This window comes from Haliaeetus leucocephalus, unplaced genomic scaffold (assembly GCF_000737465.1).
Source record: "Haliaeetus leucocephalus isolate CR32 unplaced genomic scaffold, Haliaeetus_leucocephalus-4.0 Scaffold240, whole genome shotgun sequence".
Classification (NCBI taxonomy): Eukaryota; Metazoa; Chordata; class Aves; order Accipitriformes; family Accipitridae; genus Haliaeetus; species Haliaeetus leucocephalus.
Genome location: NW_010972676.1, coordinates 9,348,520 through 9,368,045, shown reverse-complemented (window position 1 = coordinate 9,368,045; position 19,526 = coordinate 9,348,520).

The following is a 19,526-nucleotide window of genomic DNA, read 5'->3' as shown; positions in this document are numbered from 1 at the left end:
ACAGGTAAAACTGCAAGTAACATACAAGCACACTGGCATGTTTGCATTAAAAATTTAGAAACTTTTCACAGATAGTTGGAACTTCTGCATTTGCAGTACAGTTAGGGCGGCACCATTATTTAGGTATACCTCTTGACTGAGCACGTAGAGCTATCTGGCTTACACAAGTGAGTTGCAAATGCACAAATTAAAAGAATTCTTATATGCCTACCATGTTATTCACCCTCTGAGCAAGACTGTTAAGGCTGTCCTGTGCTCATGGCTCACAGGCAACAGCAGACTGAGGGATTTACACCACCTCACTTCAACCAAATCTGCAACGCTACCTCTATATGAAGAAAAGCTTTACAAATGCAAAATAATAATTCTTGCCGAGAGAGTCAATGCACTTGACTGAAGCGGCTCACTTTTGAAATAAGATGAGGAGAAGGTTACAAGATATTCCACACATATTACTATGGAATTGTCAGCTTCATGAATGACATTTAATTTGAACAGGTAATTGCCTTTATTCTTAAAAACCCATTTTTTCAAAACCTGTCATGTCAGTCAGCTTTCATTGGAGAGGGGAGATCAAAGATATCTGATGTATGCGGGATCCTAAAGAACTCTTTAAGAGGGGAACATTTAAGTTATTATTCCACCCGCCCCAATAAATTAGGGGCACATTTAACTTCACACTTTCTTCACACTTCCCACTCAAGATCTCTGTAAAAAAGAAAAACCAGCAAAACACTAAACAATTGCTAAAGAGGAGCACTTTGAACTGTAAGAACCTGGCAAAAAAAGGCTTCCTGCCCAGAAATGGAATGTATTTTATTAGCAGTCAGTGTGCTTTTTCTGCTTTACAGGAGGAAGATCTTCAATTATATCCTCCTTCCATTGACGTCCATGTCCTTCAAAGCAGCAGACTGCGTAACTACTTGCTTTCTGGCAATCTTCAAGCTATCAACTTAAAAAAAAAAAAAAAATCTAGGAGCACATAACATTTATTTAGACAGTTGAACCAAGACTTTAGAAGTTATTTTTCCTGAACTAGTTGAATACAAAGGACAAAACAAGTTATAACATTTAGAAGAGACTTCAAAAGGAAATTCCTTCCTTGGGATTCTTTGTGCCAAGTTCCAGCTGAGGATGAAGTTCAACTAAAGCACTGCAGTCTTGTGGTTACACTAAAGTCTGGGAACTTAGGAAAATTTTGGGCCTTATCCAGCCATAGTCAGTCATGTATGATCTCAGGCAAACCTTTCAATCATTCTTGTTGATCTTAGCTGACATATTAAAAAAAAAAAAAAACAACACAAAAAAACCCAAAACAAAACAAGTAAATGCAGGATCTCACAAAATGCAGCTGTTGCATCTGAGTGGAGCTTTGAGCAATTACGAGTGACAAGAAGATTGAGGGTATTAAGCAACCACACAGCTCCCACGAAGCTGATGGAAGTAGTTGTGCTCAGTTGCTTCAACGTGCAGGCCTTCCCTCTGAAGGCCAGCAGCAGATACTTTCCAGAATAAAATTGTAATTAGCAAGACTGGTTTTCCCATTTTCTGTTCAGTTACCATCATCCTCTCTTGTCTTGCGCAATACCCATGACATTCATTCCCATGAAACAAGTAGCAACTGGTACTCGATGGTATCTCTTATGAGACAAAGTTAACATTTAAATCTTCATGCGTGACATGTTTCTGTCTTGGAACACTATTTCTTCGTTACACATTCAGAAGGCACTTGGCTGCAAGCAATATAGTGTTATGTGTAAATGCTTTCATATATATTGCAGTAAACAGCTTTATTTCTGGATTTATTTTATGGTGCTTGAAAAATCTGAATTTGACTTAGAAAGTCAGCACCACAAACTAGATGAAAAAATAGGAGTGGGAGACAGCATTTTTCTATTATGTGGAAATCTGACCTAATGTATGTGGATTTTGGTTTTTAAAATTAAGGTGTGCTGGTCTTCTCATTTCAACACTGGAATTAACGGCAACAATCCATCTAATCTAATAAAGTACGTATATTTAAGTAAAGACTAAAGCAAATGATACCAATTTAACTGAAGGTATGATTTTTAACTAACTTCATTAAACCTAGTACAAGCCACACTGCAGATACTTCCATTTTGGTTAAGGGTTTTGCTTAGTTTTTTTTCAACTATAGCTTGCAAATACTCCTAATCCTTTTGAGCTGCTGGAAATTGCTGAGTACACTGAATACCCACAGAAGGACTTGTGCTGATCAACTAAGTCAGCCTGAAGTAACATTATGTAAAAAGGCCTAATTAAAAAAAAAAATTAGAATTTGGTTAAGATAAACAAAACCCTCCAATTCATACATAAAATGATCCTTGAATTTAGAATTCCACAGTTAAGGTTTTAAATGTCAAGTGCTCTTTCTTCTGACCATATCCACCATTTTAATTCAAGAGCACAACTGAAACTTAATCACATTTGAACACTGGGCAATACTAATTTTTATAATTAACTGGCTCTTTTCAGCTGAAAATAATGCAGGCAGTTTATCGAAGACTTTCCTTTTAGTGAGTTAAAGATGTTTGGGTTTTGGATTAATATAAAAACAAAGCCAGTAACCACAGGGTATAGTACATAGTAAACAAACCAAAACAAGTTACCTTCTCACTGACCCACCTAATTTATATCTTTTCATTACAAGAGTCTCTCAGGAACATAAGTATTTTAAATAACCAGATATAATGAAGCTGGGAAAAGACTGTATGAGCTTTTTAAATTTTTTATTTAAAAAATTCTAGTACTAGTCATACTTTGAGGTGACATCCTTCTGCTTACTACAGGCTTAATTAATTTTAAAGAAATGCTGCGGTTCAGTTACTCCAAGGCCTGGTGTATTTTATGGCTGAAGGCGTCTCAGCCTTCAGCACTGAGTAATGGTGCCTATTGCAGCATTACTGATGAACGAGGAAGAGGCTAAGGACCATTGCTCTGTTTATTTTGTTTTTTACAATGTGCCACTTCTTGAATTCTGACCTATGTTTAGAAGTAATACGCCAATAAATAATTCCTCATTTCTGATTATCACATACCTACCCTTGCAAGCATGTTCCCAGCTCTAAATACTTAATTTTCTGCTGGCAGGTGTTCACATAACCAAATGCTGATACCATGAAACTTCCTGAAACTTTCATTCCTTAGACTTAACCACGTTCCCAAATCAGATTGTCTCTTTCCTATTTAGCTGTTAGAAATTAGTCTGGTGTGTGTTTTTAAGAGGCTGTGAGCAACTGTTTTCCCCCAGACCCAGGTATATTGCCCAAAAAATCCCCACAACCAATGTTGCTCCCAGTTGTTGATTCCCTCTGTTAAGTATTAATATCCTTTCAAGTCACTGTGGAGCTGCTCGTACAAGTACTTCCTAGCTCGTTCAATCTAATTACCTGAGCTGGCCTCCATGGATACCTAACCGAGCTGGTACTGACAGTTAGGTGAGGGAATGCTCATAAAAGCACTCTGACAGTAACAATTGAAGGGGCTGTTTATCACAGCTGTTTAGAGAGTGCATATTCATTTCTACATCTTTAATACTCCTACCTTGTCTGGCCTACCCCAAAGATCAGCCAAAACCAAAATGTTTTCTTTTTGCTTACATCTTTTTGACACTACCCAAGAATCCAACATTTAGGATATCCACCTAACCTGCAGGACACCAAAAATCCTTGCTCAAAATTGGGCAGAAGAAACATCTGAGATCTAACCATCCAAATCCCAGGAGAAAGCCTCCTGCTTAGGAACAATATGGAGCAAATGAATAACTTCTTAGTTTTTCCTTTCTCCAATAAGAAAAGCAGGCTAACCTGGATCAGATCAGTATCTGTAGGAGGGCCATGATAATTCCAAGCAGATACAGGAACCTCCCAGTAGCCCACAGTTGCACTTCTTCTTAGTACTGGCTAGAGTAAGTGGCAAGCACTTAATCTTCTGACATCTCTAAATACCATTCTTAAATACTTAATGCTCTCCAGGTGTAGGTGTTTTACATATATTAACACCATGGGGATAGCAGGATACAGCTATGTAAAATTTAAATCCAGTTATAGATGTAAATCAAACTCATGTATGCAGTATATAGGAAACTTTTTCCAAGACAAAAACGAGTCTTCAACAGTGACTTGTTTTTAGCCTATTCTCATTACCCAGGCTGAGTGAAACAGAGCAATTAATCCCTAGCACTATCTGGTTCTTGTGCCTTCCATGAAGCAGCAGTGGTACACCCGTAAGACCAAGGCAGTCCAAGAGGGGAAAAAACCACCACGTATCCATAGCCCTTCCCATTGAAATTTTTAGGTCACATACAATTATTCTGAACAGCCACAAAAGTTAAAGCATTGACCAGAAAAGGTTAAGTCCACAAAATCAGTCTCCAGTGTTTTTGGTGGGTTGGTTAAATCTCTAACATAACTTTAACAATTAGTAGATTTGGTTGCACTCATGCAGGGATTAAGCGGATCTCCCAGAATTTCCCTAGGAAAACACCAGCTGAATCACAAGCCATCACACAAGTTCCTGGCACATTTCCCTTGTCTCTAAAGCCAGGCTGTACTTATGAAAAATACTTCAGAGAAGTATATGCAAATGTTACGACACTGTGTCTCACAAGTACCTACTGTGAAAAAATTAATCCTACTTTGAACAAACCTGAAGAACTAGGATACAAGTTCATCCTCGTTCCTTAGGTCCTGACTGCAAATAATGCCCCAGGACCAAGGCATCAACCTTTGTATTTGCATATCCTACATCACATCAGGAGTAACTAGCCAGCAAGTACAGGCACAGTTTTTACAACAGTACATGTCTGTTGGCACTTCTTAGATGATCTGGCAATAGATCAATCCCTTGGCAATGAGTTAACACTGACATACACATCAACCAATGTTACAGAGCCGCTGCAACACGCAGTATATGGTAAAAGCAGGTCCATCTGTCCCCCAGTTACAGTACCACTTTTTAACATCTACTATATTCTACATGGAAGTAGAGAGTGGTAGAGACACTTCCTTTTTATGTTTAAAATGCAGAAACCACTTGAAACTCCATTAACTTTTAAATGAAATAAGACTTTTTTTTTTTTTTTTTTAAGAACAAGGCCAGTCATGGACAAAGGTATTTTATGACCTTTTTCAATGCTGAACTGAGAGTTTGTAAACATGGTGGGTGAGAAGAAAAGCAACACCAACAAATCCAATTTATGAGGGTGCTAACTATATGGGATTTGAAGTTTTAATTAATTTTTTAATCCAGTCGTCTTTCCCCCAACATATATATTGGCTTAAAGTGTCACGCAAACACTTTGGTAGAAATTTTTCTCCCTTTTCTTGTGTTAGACTCTTGCGTCTTCAAGAAAGTCCAAGTTGTCCATCTCTTAAACAATTTGCTGTGTATTTTTGAATTATCCATAGATTTCTTTCTTTCCAAATACCTTTAAATTATAAAGTTTTATTTTTGCAGAAAGACTTCTATTAAGCTATGCTGATTTTTTGTCCTGATCAAATAGTGTTAATTTCTACTACCACATTGTATGTGGCTAGGAGTAGTGTAAAAAAGAATGTGGTAGTATTATATGTGCTTTAAACACTGACAAAGATATAAAAAATGCATATACAAAGTTTTACTTTCCTAATAGGAACACTGGCATTAGCAAATAGTATATTTGAACCAATAGGAAATATTACTTTGTAGTAGCAAACACTTTGTAAATAAAAACTTGTTATTTTTTTAATGGAAATTTTATAGAAAAAGATATTTCTGTATACTCAATTGATCCCATGTTTACTGAAAATGCTGCAAGTGGGAATTGTACATTGCAAAATGGGGGTGGGGAGCAGACAAGTCTGAAGTGAAAACTATGTATGCTTTGGAGAAAAACATCCAGTTGTCTGTGAACAGGAACGTAAAGCTTAACTGTAGAAGAACTGAATAAAAGAATTTCAAGGCAACAGGACTGGGCTTGTTTTTGAGAAAAACATTGTGGAAAAAAGTTGTTCAAGGTTAATGTTGACAGTACCTGCACTTAATTAAAAAAAAAAAGAAACCTCCTACTTTACAATTTAATGTCCAAGAAATATTGCATCCTTTGGTGTTTTGAAAATACATACAAAAATCTAGCAATTACAGCCTCATTGGTTAGTTTACCATTCAGAAAAACTTAATATGTCATTATCCAGGGAAAGATGCTGGACTTCTGAAATTGTTACATTTTGACAAAGTAACTTGACAAAATGTTTAGGAATATTATTGTCCCTATCTCATCAAGACATGCACCCAAACTATACCTAAAAGAAGGCCTCAGAAACAGCTAATCAATTTCAATGTCAAATTGAATGCACATTTCACACAGACTTTTTCATTCTGTTTTCTTAAAAGTGTTAGGTCTTTCTATTTAACAGTCAAGTCTGCGAGGAAGGAATTCACAGCATTCTCCTCAGCATGCCATATTCCAGTGCTCTGTGTGCTACCCTTGTGTCTCATGCTAAATCCTCTATCTTGTGGACACCCTTCAAACATCTATAGGCTCTGAACATATATCCTTCCAAACCCCTTCCCCATATTTTGTTAGCAAGAATCCAAATGATAAGAATTTAAGAAGCATTAAATACGGTCCCTCATCATCATCTGTGTTGGTTTTCCAACTCCACCAAATAAAAAATTGCCAAGTAATTTGACAATGCTCATTTTTCTCCACATGCTCCAAAGACCCATGACTCAATATTTTTAATCTCAAACCAGCTGAAAGGATAGGTTAAAAGACAATAGGAAAAGACTTGAAAAACTCTAAATTCATTCTTGCGTAATAAATAGAAACTCTAGCACAGATCCCTTTCATTTAAAATGTGTTGGTGTCATGGTTTAACCCCAGCCAGCAACTAAGCACCACACATAGACGCTCACTCACTCCTCCCCACAGTGGGATGGGGGAGAGAATGGGGAAAAAAAAAAGTAAAACTTGTGGGTTGAGATAATAACAGTTTAATAGTACAGAAAGGAAGAAACTAATAATGATAACAATAATAAAATGACAATAAGAGGATAGGAATATACAAAACATGCGATGCACAATGCAACCGCTCACCACTCACTGACCAATGCCCAGTCAGTTCCCAAGCAGCGACCCCTCCCAGGCCAGCTCCCCCCAGTTTATATACTGGGCATGTGACATCCCATGGTATGGAATACCCCTTTGGCCACTTTGGGTCAGCTGTCCTGGCTGTGTCCCCTCCTGACTTCTTGTGCCCCTCCAGCCTTCTTGCTGGCTGGGCATCAGAAGCTGAAAAATCCTTGACTTAGTATAACCATTACTTCGCAACAACTGAAAACATCAGTGTGTTATCAACATCCTTCTCCTACTGAACCAAAACCAGAACACTATACCAGCTGCTAGAAAGAAAATTAACTCTATCCCAGCTGAAACCAAGACAGCTAGCGTTGCTGGGAAGGCATTTTCATGAATAGATTTGGCAGACACCAGTTAGCCCCAAATAATTAGCTAAAAACTCATCATGTGGTTTTTATGGGCAAGAAACACAATTGAAGAAATGAGAGGATACAGTCTTAATCTCAGTAATAAAGATACTGCTTATTTAAAAAAAAAAAAGTCTAAAAATCTGTACCTTCCTTGGAACATTAAACTAATGGGGAAGCTGGTTGGAATAAATACTCTCCTCTAAAGAATCTAAAAGGACAGGTTTTTGCAGTAAGCTACTTTTTATTTCTTTGTGCCATGTTTTCACCTGGGGATCTCCCCCTTCAAGAACCCAACCAACACAGAGATTGAGAAAACGCTAAAGCATAAAAGCCCTTTTTTTCTTCCAAGAAAGAAGTACTTGGCATGGTTCTCTAAGAATGGAGAAGTCTGCAAATAGCTCTCTGACATTACAAATGCTTTTGGTTAGAAGTTCTTTGACTGTCCAGTAAGATAGCATCATACAAACTGTTTTATATTTTTCTTCACATAAATCTGTACATTTTCTAAAAAAAGGAATCAAGCAATGGTAACTGCTGCAGCATTAAGGTGCTCTGTGCTAACAACAGAAACATTGAGACAACAACCAATCTTTTCCTTGGTTAAAAAAATAGTCTTTAAAATTGTATTTTGCTGAATTAGACACATTCTGTTGGAAAGCAAAAAGATCTCAAAACATTCAGGGAAACCAGAAAAAGAAAACCACCAAATTTGTGTAGGTTTATTATTCATTAAGCTTTGTCTCAACCCCAAGTGTAGGATAAGAGATAAATTTGAACAATACTTCATTGTGGAAGTCCACTGTCACGAGTAGTGTCCCTGACTGCGTGTGATTTGTGTAGGTTGCTCCTGAACACGGTTCAGCTTTACTGCAGTATGCCTGTCCTTCATCTCCCTGAAGAACAATGTATCTTTGCTGTTGGGGTCCTACTTAATATCGAATTCCTATTCCATTGCTCCTAGATTGTAGGTTATTGAAAAGGCTCAAAAACCTAATGTCACTGGGATTGTCTCCTTGCTGAAACCACTGTTCAAGGGTAACAAAACACAAGAAACTGTTCCTGTATATTTCACAGGATAAACAGTACTTCTCATCTAGCACAATAGTTAAACCAAGTCTGTCATACTGAAAAAAAACACAAGTTGTTGAAGGATTTGCATTCCCGCCTATTGGTTCTTACAGCTGCCACCCAGACAACCAATTGCAGGCTTGATTTTGCTACACTTCGAGAATCCCTCCCCAGTCATTCATAGAACTCACAGACCCACAAACCGTAACTGAAAACCATTGTCCCAGGCATAGCTGAGCAGGAAGTGACATAAAAGCCTGCAACAATGGGATGACATCAAAAGGAAGAAGTACTGGCAAAAACAGAAGGGTTCGTGTTCTTCCAGCATAAGGCCACAAACAGAGTTACAAAATGGCAAAATTATCTGTGCACCATTGTTCTTCAGTACATGAAACCAATACTCTCCTTTTTGGTTCAAATGACCTGTGCTAACCCAAGTATTCATCATCTTGACATTAAAGCCCACGTTACGCAGCAATGACAATATACAAATATTACATTTATTTAATCTATCACTATTAACTGAACATTATTTTTCAGATGTTAAATAACAAAAATCCCGTTTAATACCATATTATGTAAAAACCAGCAGATTACATTTTTAAACACCTGCCAGCATAAGTTATTTTTAATAAATAAGCACCACAAGGACATAAATTTCTTGGCGCATTTAGGAGTTAAAAAACATTTCAAATGAGTAAACCACATGGACGATGGGAAAACGTTCTAGCATTTACCTGTGCACAATTTAAGCCTCCAGCTTTCCAGAAAGAAATTAAACAGCATTCAGAGCTCTCAGTAACTGGACTAGGTTGAGGGCATGGACAAGAACAAGTTACTGCAAGGTAAGGAAGGGTGTGAACTCAGCACAGATAGCTCACACACTGTAATTGCCCATGTTGCACCCCACAGAAAGCTTCTCTCCGGTAAAGGTAAGATTTTTTTTTTAAGGGGGGGGAGGTGGAGCTTCCACAGTTGCCAGCATGTTTTAAGGCCACACCTTAGTTAAGCATCAGAAAAAGAGGTGTTTGCACGTTCACGTGTTTTGTTAAGAGACACTTTTTGTGCTTTAAATCTACCGTTGCGGAATGGCAACTTATGACCACAACAGCCGTATTATTCTTCTTTCCAAAAAACCCTATGTTCCTCTCTTTAGGATATATCCTGTATTGCCAAGTGCCTGTATTTGCTTCTGTCCGTTTTGTTCCTGTTTCAGTGATACAGGAATACATGCTCACCAGCTCAGTCTGCTCTTGAGCAACAAGAGGATGACTGAGCTCTTGCACACCCTGGGGACTGCTGGCTCGCAGGCACCTCTGCCCTCCTCCCAGAGCGAGGGCCAGCACAGCGCACCCTGCAAGCGGAGAACTCTGGGCAGACTTACTACAACAGTAACGGAACACAAAGGCCTAACAGGCTGTTGGCCTAAGGCAGACAGGATGGCCGCCCTGTACTCCAGACACGTGGTGCAACGCAATGCCACCTGCCACCGTCTTAACACCTCCAAACCTGGTTTTGCACTCAGTTCCCAGAAAGCAAAGTCGCATTTTAAGTTTTCGCACCTGCGGTATCACCTAGCTACGCTTATTTCACACGTCTTCCCCACAGCTGCAGAGCATAGGGTCGAAACGCACCGCGCCGTCTGGAACCACCGACGGAGCACCTTCTCTTCTCAGCTCTACCAGATACACACAGGCTTGGACGTGCCCAGCCCCTCCGTGTGAGGGGGGTCCCTCGCTCGCCCCCCGAGCACAGGCGTGCCGAGGGAGGCGGCGTTTAGCCCCGTTACCGCCAGGCACAGGCACTCCGCGCTGACGGCGGGGGGGTGGGTGGTGTGTGTGCAGCTCCGCGGCCGCTCCGCCGCCGCCCTCCTACCCTTTCTGAGGCGCCGGCCCGTCGAGGGCAGCTGTCCCTTCTCCCCTTCGCCCCCACCCGGGAGCCAGCTCGCCGCCTGCCCGCCCCCTCTGCCGCGGCCCCCGGTACCCGCGCCGCCCCCCTCCTCCGCCCCGCGGTGAGGCGGTGGCGGACCGCTGGGTCGCTCTGGCGAGCCCCTCGCCCCCTCCCCCAACGGTTAACGGCCGCCGCGCGCGCCAGCGCCGCCTTCCAAGCGCCGGGGCCGGGGCCGGGGCCGGAGCTGTGAGGTGCGGGGCGGCGAGATGGGGCACAACTGCCCCCGCCCGGCCCAGCGGGGCGGCCTGGGGACGGGCAACCGTTCTTTTAATACCCGGGGTTGTACGTTGTTTTGAAGTCCAATTTAATTTCTGTTGGAAGGCAACACAAACGAGGAAGTGGAGGAGGCTACAGCGCGGCGTCTTGGCCCGGTGAGGCTGTCCGGGGCAACGCACCTGCTGCCGCTGCTGCGCACAATACCGAGTTTTGCAGTAAAAGAAAAAGTCTCACGTACATGACGCTGCATAGGATGTAAATAGACTCAGAACCAGAAGGCAATCAAAAGCTAAATCAACCTTTTCATAAACGTTCTTGATTTTTGAAGAGTTTGGAATTAGCAAAGCTCGACTGGAAACACCTCTTCAGCTAATGGAACCCCTTAACTTAAATGACTAGTTTCACGGCTGCCTGCAATAAAAGACTCCAGTTACCGAGTGACGTGTTACACGTCTGGAAGATGAGTCGACACGCATGTCTTTGGCCGGGGGAGTCTGGCTGGTACTGAACCCCTCCCGTTACTGCCTGCCGAGGGGCTCGCCAGCAGCGCAGAAGCACTGCGCGGTCAGGCAGCATGGCCTGGCCGCCATCGTCCACACGCAAAACACGCCCCATCACAAGCCTCCCCTAGGATTATTTTAGGACTTTTGTAGGAAATTCCAGAGTTTGAAGCATGCTGTAGGTCAGCAGTATTCAGCTGACAGAAGTAGAGAGTCTGTTTTCATTAAAAAATAATTAAGAAAACGTGGCCAAACCCCAACAGTTTCTGATAGATGCTTTAGCCTATTCTCCTTTCAAAGCCTTCCACAGCAGTGCCTGGGACCTCTTCAACTTAGTCCTTGCACAGACTCCCTGACTGGAGTTAGGAAATTCAGGGATCCACTCCCATAGAAAGGGACCTCTCACAGTGAGGAAGAAAGATCGTTACTTCAAAATTCTGAACGTGCAATCAGAGTAATACAGAATAATCGTGACAGGCAGAATACATTCATATGAAGTGTGTGAAATCTATATGGTATTAACTGGGGAAAAAAAACGAGATTCAACTAAACACTTAGATCTAATGGGTGGCAAATCTCTGAAGGGGAAAAACCTTAACTGTTTTAAATACACTGGAGAGTTAAAAACAGCTCTGGAGAATCTGCAGACAAAAACTTCAAGATGGGAAAAGATCCAGTGCTTGCAAAACACCCTTTGTGGGACACCTATTTTTTTTCTTTTCAATTATCATCTTAACACTAAGATAACGTTTTCACATTACCATCACAAAGTAATTAAGTGTTATTAATAGTAAATTAACCAAATTGTAGAGTAAGCTGGAGATGTAAATTAATACAGCTGTTGGCCGTTTGCAGTCAGGCTAGCCATTCTGATGTAAGCCCAGGATTTTTATTGTTACTACTTTAAAACCTTCTCACCTTTGATATTTTCTCATCATCTCTTCAGCATGACTAAAGCCAAGTTGGAAACATTCTAGGCTTACAAACTTCATTCATGTTCTGCCAAGCTCCTACCTACAGTTTTCTGACATCAGGCAATATATTAAGACTATTAAATTAAGATTGAATGTGATAGGTCTATTCTGTCTAGGGTCCATCACCAAATGACTGAGTCAACTGTATCAGAGCATTTATCAGATCAGTATTTGTTGGCCCTCAAGCAGCAAATTAGGGGCAGAAGCTTTTGCACTGGCAGAGACCTGATCAGGTTTGTACATTAACTGAGGACCCTTTCCAGCCCATGTAACTGGATGATTGTGTGTGTTCCTGAGATGATTGGTATCGAGTCATCTATTTATCTATAGGAAATGCCTGATTGGCATGATAACAAATGGGTATATCACCAGAGACGCAACAATTCCAGGAAATAAAAGCAGTACTGGTTGCCAAAGATTTTTCATAAATAACTGCAGAGTCCAAAGAATTTTTGCCAGACTCAGACATAGGTCTCATTAATTCATTTTGTAGACGAGTATGCCTATTTCAAACCTTTGGAAAAATGCATTCATCAAGTGGTATATTTTATGACTAATAAACCATTCACAGTTAAAAGATAACTGCAGCCAAATATACCCTGCTCTGATTGCTAGTGGATATAATCCCTCAAACCGGGAGGGTTTTTTTCTTGTTTCTATTGAAGTAGTTAAACTTGTGTTAGAAAAAGACTATATGAAAATACCAGTAGCAAGAAGAAAAAAAAATACAGAAGACTGCCCTTACCAATGGTCAGACTCTTAAAAGATACAAAACCTGAAGGTAAGTGGCCCATGCGCTGTTCTCGATGCTGCCCGGTGTAGTGAAGACGTACAAGGGCACAGAAACAGAGTGGGCCAACAGACATTGCTAACCACGTGAGTCTGGTTTCATGGGTATGGGATGCCCACACACCAGAAAACGAATGCACACTGGTGAGCTTTTGAAGGTGATACTACGCATTTCCAGAATTATTTGTTTCCTTCTCCATTTACACGTTTTTGTAACTCTATAAAGAAGGTAAATACTACATAAATTGGATACTTAGGCATGTATTCCCCCTCTGTGCTGAAGCTATGAAACAGTGCTTCAAAAGAGGGAAAATGCAAGCACTGTACTCTGCTCAGTGCTCCACAGGGCACATTAGTGTTAAACCGAACAGCAATGGCTGCTCCTGCGTGCAGAAACTGCAAAGACTTTTGCACTTAGATCCACAGACTCCCATTGGTCATTACTAATCACCAGCAACTGTTCAGTCAGTGGAAGAGCTGTTACTTAACTTTATATGATTTTCACTGTGCTACGTATGTTTGTTCTTAAGAGGAGCTTGGTAAGCAGGAAAATAGAGCATACATCTTTCGCGATCCAGAATGAGTTAAGCAGCCTTGTGCCTGAGCTCCCTGCAGACAAGAACAATGTGAAACCTCTGACAAGCCAGGCAGGCAACTCTGGCTCAGCAGATAGCAGGAACATGAACTCAAGAGGCAAAGACATTTCACGATTCCAACAGCCATTCATGTCCTAGGGAGATTTCAGAGAGATTTCTTGTCATGTTTTAAGTCATGGCTGCATTTCTGTTTGTCAAAGTGCATTTGCTAGTTGCACTGCTGAGTTTTTGTATGCAAGTCAGCCTACAGCAGTTTCCAGTAATGGCATCTTATGCAATTTCTGACCTACTTAAACGCATTGGGGCACTTGGAAACATGAGATCCACTGCAGCAGCTTTCTGCCTGACTGTGTTACACTGCAGCAGGAAGCAAATCTATAGACAGCTACATTGATCCACTAAAAATACAGGTGACAAACAGACCTTAATTTTCAAGGTATTTGTCAAACCATTAGGAGCATCCAGATCAATCATCATACCTATTATTTTCAGCTAGAGACTGTACACATTACTTCAAAAAGATTCAAAAATGGTCAAAAATCAGTAAGCTGTTACATATACACTGACTGACCTGTGTGCTCTTTCTCAACCTTTCTAGGCTGCAGTTTCCTGAAGAACACCTCAAATCAGGGCTTGTGTGTATTATGATAAAACACTACAGGGTTAACAACACATAGATCTTTTCTTTTGCTGCACCAGATGGCTATGTTGGAGAAGAAAGCCGTCTTCTAGACATCCTCCTGAACTCTAGCAATAAACAGGTCTTTGAGGAACTAAAGGTCTTATCTAAGAAGATCCTTGATATTCTTCTATTATCTATTCCACTACCAAGTGTAAACAGCTGGGTAGCTAAACACAACTACTAAAGGGAAGATAGCAAATAGAAGTATTCCCACTATTAATCAGAACTAATCTTTGAACAGGAGGGGAAATAGCAAGAAAAAATTGGGATGACTATCCATCTTCCTTCTCCCACATGAGAAAATAGGACTCTGATATAGTGATTTTAAAAGTTACAAGACACATTCCACAGTGTGTACATTTCAGATTTGCAACCCACTTAAGGTGTCTCACCAGTTATTTGAGTGGGCCTGCAGACACTTGTCAAGGCAAACTATGTTAAAGTTCGAGATCTACAGAGCACTTTTTTTTTCTTCCAGAACAATCTTGGAAAGTTTTGGGTTTGTTTGGTTTGGTTTTTTGTTTTGTGGGATTTTTTTGTCCTCCCCTGGTTCTGTTATTAAGACATCAGGAAAGTTTTAAGCATGACTGAATCAAACACAATACACACCATCATCTGACTTGTATAGCACTACGTGTGTATTCTGTGTCAGTGCTCAGAACATGACCTAGTGGTTTTATCACCTCCTGTATCTTCTTTGGTCATTCTATACTCTGCATTAATGGAATAATGCACTCTCATCTTAAAAATCTATAGAGACTTAGATATGATTTTGACATTAAAATCTCATGTACTTGATACTGTACAATCTTGATAACTCATTACTAATTTAACCCTATAGCACTTTTCCCATGCAGACAAAATAATTAAGCCCAAACAACATCCAGTATTATTCACCGACAGCTATTTTACCTTGTTTAATAGTTACCACTCTTGCCCTGCCATTCCAGTATAATTTGTACCTTACTACTACAGTGCCCCTAATGATCTTTCTTTTACTATTTTTCTGAAATGCCCTAGCTTTAAGTGAGGATATTACTACTACAGGTAAACCCTTAAAAACTACAAGCATTTTCGTATACTCTTTATTTGGGGTCAGTTACTTCTCTGTCACATTAAAGGGGGTTTTACGTAATGAAGGGTGTTCTTCACTGTGTTCTGGTTTTGTATCCTTTAAGATAAGTAATAAAATTAAGAGGCCTTTCAGACTTCACCTGTAGGTAATGCATCACCTTGAACCTCAGTGCAAACCCTTCTATGCCTATCAGTTTCACTCTCATCTTCCATTTGAAAATTGTTTAAGTGATAGAAGTCTAGATCTGTTCTCTTCTAGCTGGAATTTACACTGAGAAATTATATTACTTTTGTCTTGTAAGTTGTCCCCAGTTTTCCTAAATTTAATCTCTTTTTTCTATATAATATTCTAAACTATGTGGTACATTACACGAAAAGGCTACTAAAGGGGCTAATATTTGATCATATAGCTCTCAAAAAAAACCCCCAAAAACACCCACCACCAAAACATCAGATTATACTTTACCTCTTTAACTTTTCTCCTATCCATAATGCTGTTGGTTTGCATATAATTCACTTCAGACCTTCCCAACAATCTCTTAACAGCTTCAAAAAGCTTCCTCATACCCAACAAGAAAGTTACTATACAATCCACAGAAGCATTACAAACCTTCCCTGTTGTGTGCCTGACAACGCCCCAGTTCCCAATCAGTCCACATTACATCTTCCTTTTCTTAACAGCTATTGTCTTACCCTTGGGAGAAAAGTCTCCTCAATCCACAAGCATACAGACCTATCAATCTGGACTGCGGGAAATACCTATAGGAACATTTCCCCTCTTTCACATACTCCTGCCATACAACTTCCTTTCTCTTCCATAGCACAGATGAGACTGCACTACAATGAACCTGCAAGTCTTGCCAACATGAGTGCCCACTCCTCCAGCTCAAGCTGTATAGCTGGCCTCAGGAGATAGTCCCTGCTCTCTCCATGCACCATCCACTGAGAAGACATACATATATATATAAAACATCAAGTGAAGTAACTAAGATGCTCCCACACGGAGGAATTAATCTGAATTCAGCTTTACTTTTCCAGAGGTAAATTTATTTTCTGGCTTTCTCACAAAGTCAAGAAGCAGATTCTGATTCACTTTCTTTAGCAGCTAAACTGCTCTGTACTTTATTGGCTCACTATGCTTGGGCTTTAGTCACCTGAAATGCTGAGAGTGGGGGAACAGGGGAGAAGTCTCAGAAAACTGTGAACTTTATACCTGCAGCTATAGTTGGCCTTAAGTGAATAGCTCAATGAATTATTGAGTGGTCTGCTTAGGGATTTAGTAGGGCAACAAGAGGACAAAATACTGACCTGCTGCTATACCTGCCACCTCAAAAGAAGGCAGAGCCACTCATGCAATTTAAGAGGAGATTAAGATTTGTAACCTTATCTGTGGATTTGTTTTAAAGTAACATTCAAATCAATCAGGCTGAAGTTTACTACCACTTGTAAGTGGCATTTAAATTAAGCAATTTCTAAACCCAGACAAATTTAGAGAGGAACTTACAGAATTACAGATGCTGTGTTAATTCTATGCTAACCTGTCCCTAAACTTAAAAGGCAAAAGAAGCAAAAAGAAGTCACGAGTTAACCAAAAACCGTTCCTTACACTAAAACTCACCTAAGCTCTGATGCATTATGCTTTTTCTCATTCACAAGAACACTTAAAATGTTCAGGCAACTTGGTACTAAGTAATAGCCATTAAAATATTTAATAAAGTGTTAAGTAAGTGCATCTGTCCCATTTGTAATTAGGAGTGAAGTAGCAGTTTCTGAAGTTAGAATCTACAGCCACAGCAGGTTTAAGAGAGACCTTGTTAGGGACAATAAACCCTGGAGGGGTTATCACTGTAGGGGCTCTCTCAAGTCAGAAAAATACAAATAGCATTAATATGCTCACAAGCCATATAATATTTGGGTACTGGAAGGACACGTACAATTCCATACAACTGTAGAGCAAATTCAAAAGATTATAATCCTCTCTAACACATAATATACACAACTAAGTATACTTTCTAAAATAAGATATGGGATCACATTTTTTGTTTCAAATACATTGATACCTATCAGCCCTTTTAAGGAATTGTTGCCAAATCCAGATTGAACTCTTAGCAATTCCCTTTAGTTAATGCAAAATCAAAATGAGGCACTGCTTCCACAGCTACATGCAATACTCACTGTTCAAAGTTGCACCACATAAAAAGACTTAAGTACATGCTAGTGAACATAACTCTGAAATTTCCTTTACTGGCTTCTTTAGGTGCTTGCCTGAGATTTAAAGAGACAAAAAAATTCTTACTTTTAGTCATGAATTATTATAGCTATTTGATCCAAACAAACTACACAGTGACATGCAAGCTTCTGATAATCCTAATGTTGCACTGATTTTATGTTAAGAACCACAGTCACCAAATTAACAGACTTCAAACTGCAATAACCCGAATTTTCAGCTTAGCTTTATTGATTTTCTTCCTTCCCATTTAGACAGGAAGAAAAATTGTAGAAAGAATCCTACAGAAGAACTCACTCTGATCTTTTGTATTAAAATGCGTCTTCTAACAAGACAATGACAGTTACTGTATGTATTTTAACTGAAGGGCAACTAAGACTACTGTGAAATCAAGCCTCTGTGATGGAATCTTTGTCTACAGCAACACCGACTTCATAGTCAGGTAACTTCTAAGGTAAAAGAGGAGTCACATTTTTTCACATGTAGCCCAACACCTGTAACAAAACAAGCATCAGGACAAAGATTCATTATGTGAAACAGCTGAGGTTAGAAGTGACTTCAACTATTTATGCCCCCAGCATAGCCAATACAAGTAAAGCTTCCAATACAGAAGGGATATTCTTCAAAAGTAAACTGGAAGGAAACACCACATGTATTCTTTATTCTCGCCTAAAAGAAAAAAATACCAAACCAGAAAAACAACTCAGTATTGATGTAGAGGGTGGACTGAACTAAATAATTATATTCCCCCATTATACAGCACAGGTAGAAAGCACAATGGCCTCAGACCATTTCTTAAGTTTGCAACAGCTTGTAGCAAAGGGAGACCAGAGTTGTGCCTGTTATAGGTGAAGTTTCTTCTACCCTCAGTGGGTAGAGCCCTGACTACAAACATTAACATAAAGATAAATTCATTAAAATTCTTCAGTAATTTGACAGTAAATTTAGCATGAATGCTAAGATGTTTTAACAAACTGCCTAACTAGCAATAAGATGAATGTTTCACTAGCAGGAAGTCAAAGCTCTGAATAATTGCAAAAAGATAAACTTAAGATTTTGAGGTTTGGAAATCCATACTCAGAGCTGCCCACATACTCTTAGTATCTAAATCTAGTATTTTTCAGTTAAGCCTTAAATTACACAATTAAGAAATTTTCCTCCATCACAGGAGACCCATCTCATTTTGTAAGACCAAAGTGTACTCTCTGAATGTTTAAGTATGCAAAACTTCATGTTCAGCTTCAAGCTCTATTTGACTTGTATCATCCAGAAGTTATGATTAATAAGGTTCACAGAGAGGTAGAAAAAAATCCTGAAATAGGGAAAATGCAGGTTCAGTGCCTGGTTCCCAAGAACATTTCATTTAAAACATTGTAGGAAATCAGTCAGCAGGGCTTGGTGCAGAGAAATGAATTTTTCCTTTCCAAATCTCCTACTGAGAGGCAGGGTGCAGGGGATTAAAAAAAACCCCCAAAAAACCCAAACAAAAGCCACCCCCACCACTCCCTCCCCCCCGCAATTATTTTCTTTGTCTCTATACTGATTCACAACTCCTTTAGTCTACAACTCTTCCTTCTACTCTTCATTTGCATCCAGATTTTTTTGTTTTCTCTCTATTGGTTCGGAACTACTAAACAAGACATTTCAGTACAAAAGGAAAGGGTATCTTTGTTTTCATTACTAGTGTCCTAGAAGCAGCAGTATCCCCAGCAGGAAGTAATGGCAGGTCAGTGCTCAATGTCATCTGTCCTCAAAGGATCATCTTATCCACTACATGACCAATGTAAATAAAACTTGCAGCTAATTTTGTCTCTTAACAATATTCTCTTCAGCTTCCCCTTTAATCTTGCATGTGTATGTTCATGTGTGGAGTGGCAGGGGGACTGGGAGTGGGGCATGGCAAAGAGAAGTACCACCTCAGATGAACTGGACATAAGTAGGTTTTCACAGTGGTATGAA